Source organism: Pelodiscus sinensis, chromosome 1, assembly GCF_052426305.1.
Source record: "Pelodiscus sinensis isolate ZL-2025 chromosome 1, ASM5242630v1, whole genome shotgun sequence".
NCBI lineage: Eukaryota > Metazoa > Chordata > Testudines > Trionychidae > Pelodiscus > Pelodiscus sinensis.
The window spans coordinates 154,893,390-154,899,389 of record NC_143052.1 but is presented as its reverse complement, the minus strand read 5'-3'; the positions used below and the strand labels follow the sequence as shown (position 1 = coordinate 154,899,389).

At 42.3% G+C, this 6,000-nt stretch overlaps 1 protein-coding gene across 1 annotated transcript in view; it reads left to right on the top strand.

The window, feature by feature from the left end:
- The first annotated feature begins 603 nt into the window (after nt 1-603).
- Nucleotides 604-6,000, top strand: part of COL8A1 (collagen type VIII alpha 1 chain) — a 123,860-nt gene continuing 118,463 nt past the window's right edge. Inside the window, exon 1 of the mRNA XM_006130674.5 lies at nt 604-757. The gene's annotated coding sequence lies outside the window, so the exon portion shown is untranslated. The remainder of the gene's footprint in view (nt 758-6,000) is intronic.

Sequence of the window (6,000 nt, the reverse complement as noted above, 5' to 3'; positions counted from 1 at the left end):
TCGAACAGCTGCTTTCTTCTATGAAAGAGAATCCATGAAGAAACATGCCTGCTCTGCCGCTAACTACTTTGGATTATTGTCCTATTGATACAAAAGTCCTTAAAACTAAGTGAGGTGCGACCTTGGATCTTTATAACTATATGATATACCAGAGCTGGACCACAACTTTTTGGCACATGAGGCGGGGAGCTCAAATGACGCCCCCATGTCCCCTCGCTTGGGCCAAAACTTTGAAAGGTCTCAATTCTGCCTTCTTCCTGTTCTACTCCTCTCATGGTATTGCAGAGAGAATACATCTGCACCAGCAGCAGACACAATTTTCTACACTCTTGAGTTCTAGGGGCACTCCCCACCCCCCCACAGTCTGGCACTTGATGCGGCCACCTTAGTTCACCTCATGGTAAGGCCAGCCCTGTGATATAATGGAATAACTTACCAGCTAGAAATAATATAAATGCGATAATCAAATGAGGAATACAAAACAAATAAATACGTTAGGATTTTTTTCCTCTGTGAATACCATTCAAACTCTCTCTTCCTCCTCTCCCTCTCACTCCCTGAAGAACAGATTCCACGGTACAGTGCCTTTTGAGTTCTGCCTGCTTGTTTTTTCACTGCCCACCTACTGTAAGGAGTAGCTCCTCCCACCTGCACATAAAAGCCAAGTGCCTGCTACCAGCAGCTGATCAGAGCACTTTCACAGTCCTCCACAATTGCGAGCCAGTCATCTCCTCTCTTTGGAACTTGTGCACTCAAGGTAAGATTATTGCTACTTCAAGCTTCTCTTCTACCAGTCTCGTTTTGAGGAAGTCTAAATGTCAGCTGAACCACTGTCTTGCTGTGTGCTGTTGGTGGAGCTTTTTTCAGATGTCAAGACATCTGACATTTAGGTTAGTAACTTACTGTTGTTTTAGCAATGAAATGAAAACATATCTTGCTGAGAAAGACTAACATATGAGATGGGGAAAACACTTCTTTTCTGTTCTGATTGATTTTTAAAAGTTTAGTACTATACCCAGTAAAAATTTAACATTTTTACCCTGTTAATATTTTCCACCTCAGTGAGGATAACTCAGTCAAAATTATCAACAAAAGTGCACACTAAAGATACCTAACATTTTCCCTTAAAATATACAGTAAACTCAAAAGGCCTGCTGGTTATTTGGTGTGTTTTTTTAAAATGTACAAGACAGCTTCAGCAACTACTGCCTTCACAAAGGAACAATAATAAGGTGGATATTAAAAGGGGAGGACATTCACCATGTGAGATTAAACATGATTTAAGTACATATTTTAAGAGCAAAATTCCACCTCTTGCAACAATAGATCATGTATAAAAACACTGTGTTGATGAATTATATCTATAGCTGTTTGAACTATATTTATAAATATATAAAGTTGTCTTCATATAAAATTTTGAATATTAAAGAGATCAAATATTTTAGCCTAAATGAGATAGTTAAGAAGCTAAAAACATTGAAGGAGAAAATATTTTAAAGATGTTTTAACTTTCCTCTTTCTCTATTCATCTGTCCATCCTCTCAGAGATTAAATGATTTGTCCCAGTTTCTCAAGTTGTGGGCAAGAGTATTTTTAACACTTGGTCACCTGTTTAAACAAATTCCATCATACAAATCCTAATCCTAGAATTCCTCCATAGTATTTATTCAGCAATGAGAGAAATCAAGAATTAATAGTATGAGAACAATAGATATTGATTGCTGTGCACATACTCTGTATGTAGTACATTTCTGCAGTTAAAAACTGGTATTGTCTTCATTGTAGCCATAAATCTCCTTTTCAAGTAAATCTTTGCTTTCCTTCCTGAGACTTTTTAATGACAAAATGTCTTTTTATTACCATCTCTGCACAATAGCTACGAATATAGTAGCTACAAAAGTTTTATAACCTCAGCATAACTGTTCATGCTACTGTTTTCTGTGCAGTGTACCTAGGAGATCTTTCCTGCATCTTATGCATTATCTATTTCATCTTTCAAATGAAAATAAAAAATGAACATCCTCAACTGTTAGCCTGAAAGGTTACATAAGTGTTTAAAAAAAAATCCTGAGGTTGCTACTAAGCACAAAATACAGTACATTCCACAGCATGCTTAGGTTTGAATAAAAACTGTTCTTTTTGAAAAAAACATTAATCCATTTTAACTTCTTCCATGAGACTTACAAAGAAAGCTTAATAGTTTTTTCCTAGCTGACATTCTAACACTTAATTGTAAATTCTTGATATTTTTGTAAAGAAGACCAAAGAAAATACAATTTTAGGAATGTATTCTTTGTGGAATTTAGCTTGAAGTAAAATCATACCATGAGGTCTTAGTTCTGATGCACTCTGTTTACCTTATCTGGTAGAACAGTTCATAGAAATAAATGTGAAATGTGTTATTTTTGCATTTGAAAATATATCCTCAAATGTTGTAGCTAATTAAACTAAACTAGAATCTCCTGAGGGCAATTTATCCTTTACAATGGACAGTTAATTCAGCTTAGCATCATTTCATAATACTGGACTGAGGAAAGTGGGATGCAAAATAAGTAATCATTCTAGATGTGTGCTTTTAAGGTTTGTAACACAGCCCTCATTTTTCTTGGTGCTGAAATGAAAACTGATTTTTAGGAAGTCTAATTTCTGCTCAAAGAGCAAATAATACTGTTCAGTTTGAACAGCAAAAGAATGTCCATAGATGAACCCAATCTGTGCTTAGTCTGTAAGGGTATGTCTACACTACCACCCTAGTTTGAACTAGGGTGGTAATGTAGGCAACCGGAGCTGCAAATGAATCCCGAGATTTGAATTTCCTGGGCTTCATTTGCATAAAGCCGGGCGCCGCCATTTTTAAATGTCCGCTAGTGCGGACATACCCTTATAAGTGTAGACATACCCTTATAAGTCTAAATGTGCTGGAGCTCATCCAAGGCAAGCCCTAAGACAAATTAAGTACTGCACCCAGTCTTTTGGTGGAGATATATTACAAATATTAGGACTGAGAGTGGAAGCAGGTGCTCAGATATGAGCAGAATGAGCATGGTACAAAAAACCCTGGGTTGATGGAATGCATTAAAGCCACACTGAAGGGAACATACTGAAGATAGAAAAATATCGGGGTAGATGTGTCCAGTCATTTATTTCAGAGTTGGCACTTATGTTCTAATACTATTCATTAAAGGACATGTCTACATTAGGAAATTATTTCAAAATAACTAAATTTGAAATAATAGCGTCTAAAATAACTATTTAAAAATAAGCTTATACCCCAAGGGCATGTATACACAGCAGCATTATTTCTAAATAGCAGAGAGCATGTCTACACCTCAAGCCCATTATTTTGAAATAATTTCGAAATAATGGGCTTCCATAACCCTCATTTCATGAGGGGTAGGGGAAGTCAGAGGAAGAGTGTTCCTCCTTCGACTTCCTACTGTGTAGACAGCACCTAAAGCTGAGTTAAGGTACTTCAACTTCAGCTATACAGTTAATGTACCTGAAGTCACATAGCTTAATTCGACTTTAGCCCACAATGTAGATGTACCCCAAGAAATCAGGAGTTATTATTTTGAAATAACCATCCCCTTATTTTGAAATTACAGGCTCGGAAGTGTGGATGCTCTACTTGTTATTTTGAAATAACAGGAGTTATAAGGGCCCCTGGGCTAAGGGGCCAATCTAGAGAATCCTCTGAACTGTCATTCATACTTAAATTTGACACTTATCACCTAGGTCTAAACAAAGACATTAAATAGCTTCCCCAATTATCACCTCTAATATCATTAGCTCACAGACATTTACCTCCCCTCCTCATCCCCCTTCTGTTCTGAAATTTGATTTGTCCTTTTCATATGTGTTCATTTTTTTTATTGTATCCTTTGGTATATATGGTTGTGACTATTTTCTTCCACTATTTGATCTGAGGAAGTGGGTCTGGCCCACGAAAGCTCATCATCTAATAAACCATCTTGTTAGTCTTTAAAGTGCTACATAGTCCTGTTTTTTACTGATATTAAGGGGCTCTGTACCAGTCCCTTTGTTACATAAGCTAAACCATTGCTTACTTTGTAGACAGTAATCACCATTGCTGTGGTGTCAGAGTGCCTCATAAACATTCCTGGTCATAGGGGCCTTTGGGGGCACTGTCTCCTCTCTCTCTCTTTTTTTTTAATAGAAATGTTCATTGTGGACATAGAGCCCTGAGAGAGAACTCTGAGCATGTGAGACAAACAATTAAAAGAACTAACACGGATCAGAAATGCTGTGTATTAGAATGGGAAGAACCAAGACCAAGAGGCTTGTGCAAATGACCTGATGAAGGAAGGTAGCAGTTTGTAATGCACCTTGAAGGGCTGCTATATAAACTAACAAACAGGTATAAATGTAGAGTCTGTAGTGAAATCAAAGAAATGTGAATCGGTTTGAAACAGAAGGGTTTACAGGCAGTCCCCGGGTTACGTACAAGATAGGGACTGTAGGTTTGTTCTTAAGTTGAATCTGTATGTAAGTCGGAACTGGCGTCAGCCGCTGCTGAAACTGATCAGTTTCAACCGCGGCTGAATCTGGACGCCAGTTCTGACTTACATACAGATTCAACTTAAGAACCCCAGGCATCCCCAAGTCAGCTGCTGCTGAAACTGATCAGCGGCTGATTCCAGGAAGCCTGGGGCACAGCAACTCTGCCTCGGGCTTCCTGTAGTCAGCACTGGTCAGTTTCAGCAGCGGCTGACTTGGGGACGCCTGGGGCAGAGCAGCTGGGGTGCTGCTGGGTTGCTCCAGTAGTGCGGCTCCTCGGCGCTACTGGACCAACCCAGCAGCACCCCAGCTGCTCTGCCCCAGGCGTCCTGATTCAGTCGCTGCTGAAACTGACCATCAGCGGTTGAATCAGGACGCCTAGGGCAGAGCAGCTGGGGTGCTGCCGGGTTGGTCCAGAGCGGCGCTGCGGGACCAACCCGGCAGCCCCCAGCTGCTCTACCCCAGGGGTAGGCAAGAAAAGCCTGGTCTGCTGGGGGGGGCACTAGCTGCACCCCCCCTCCAGCAGACCAGGGAGATAGGGGTGGCGGGACCGCCCAAGTCCTCCACGGCTTTGCTCTGTCTCCCTGGTCTGCTGACCTGGGAGACGCGGAGCAAAGCCGCAGAGCACGTGGGCAGCGGGACAGTCCAGGCGCGCCGCGGCTGTCCCACTGCTGGCGTGCTCCGAGGCTTTGCTCTCCATCTCCCTGGTCTGCTGGTCAGACCAGGGAGACGGGGGCAAAGCCACGGAGCACGCCCGCAGCGGGACAGCCCAAGCGTGCCTGGGCTGTCCCGCTGCGGGCGTGCTCCAAGGCTTTGCTCCCCATCTCCCTGCAGGACCCCCCCAGCAGACCAGCGACACCAGAGCAAAGCCGCCGCCTGGGTTGTCCCTCTGCGGGTGTGCTCCGCGGCTTTGTTCCTGTCCCCCTGGTCTGCTGGGGGGGTCCAGCAAAGCCACTGGACCCCCCCAGCAGACCAGGGACACCAGAGCAAAGTCGCCGCCTGGCGGATCCGCATAAGTTGGGGACTGCCTGTATACAGATTGCCATGAAATTGACCGAGAGACTTCAAGCTTGTTCTCTGTAGTCAGCACTTTATTCCTCAGATTTGTACCCTAGGAATCATGGAGGTATTTTCTTTGTCTATATTATGATGGCATTAATGGGTCTGAATTAAGACAGAGTTTTATTAGTTCTATCAATCAATTTAGAATAACACTCTTGACTTTTATACTGAAAGATTGGTTATAGCTAGTCCATCCATATTCAACAACTCCAGGCAGAAAGGGGTGTTTTATCCAGTTTTGAGGCATGACCAGGCTACTTTGCCACTGTCTAGCAGCTTATACTGGGGAAAGTAGAAGTTATTCACTTCTGCAGCAGGAATAAGTGGCACTCGAGCACTCGACCTGCTCTGAAGTGTGCAGACAGAGCAGCTCAAGCATTTTTGACCTCTCTACCACCTCTTCATTTTACATGTCAGGCA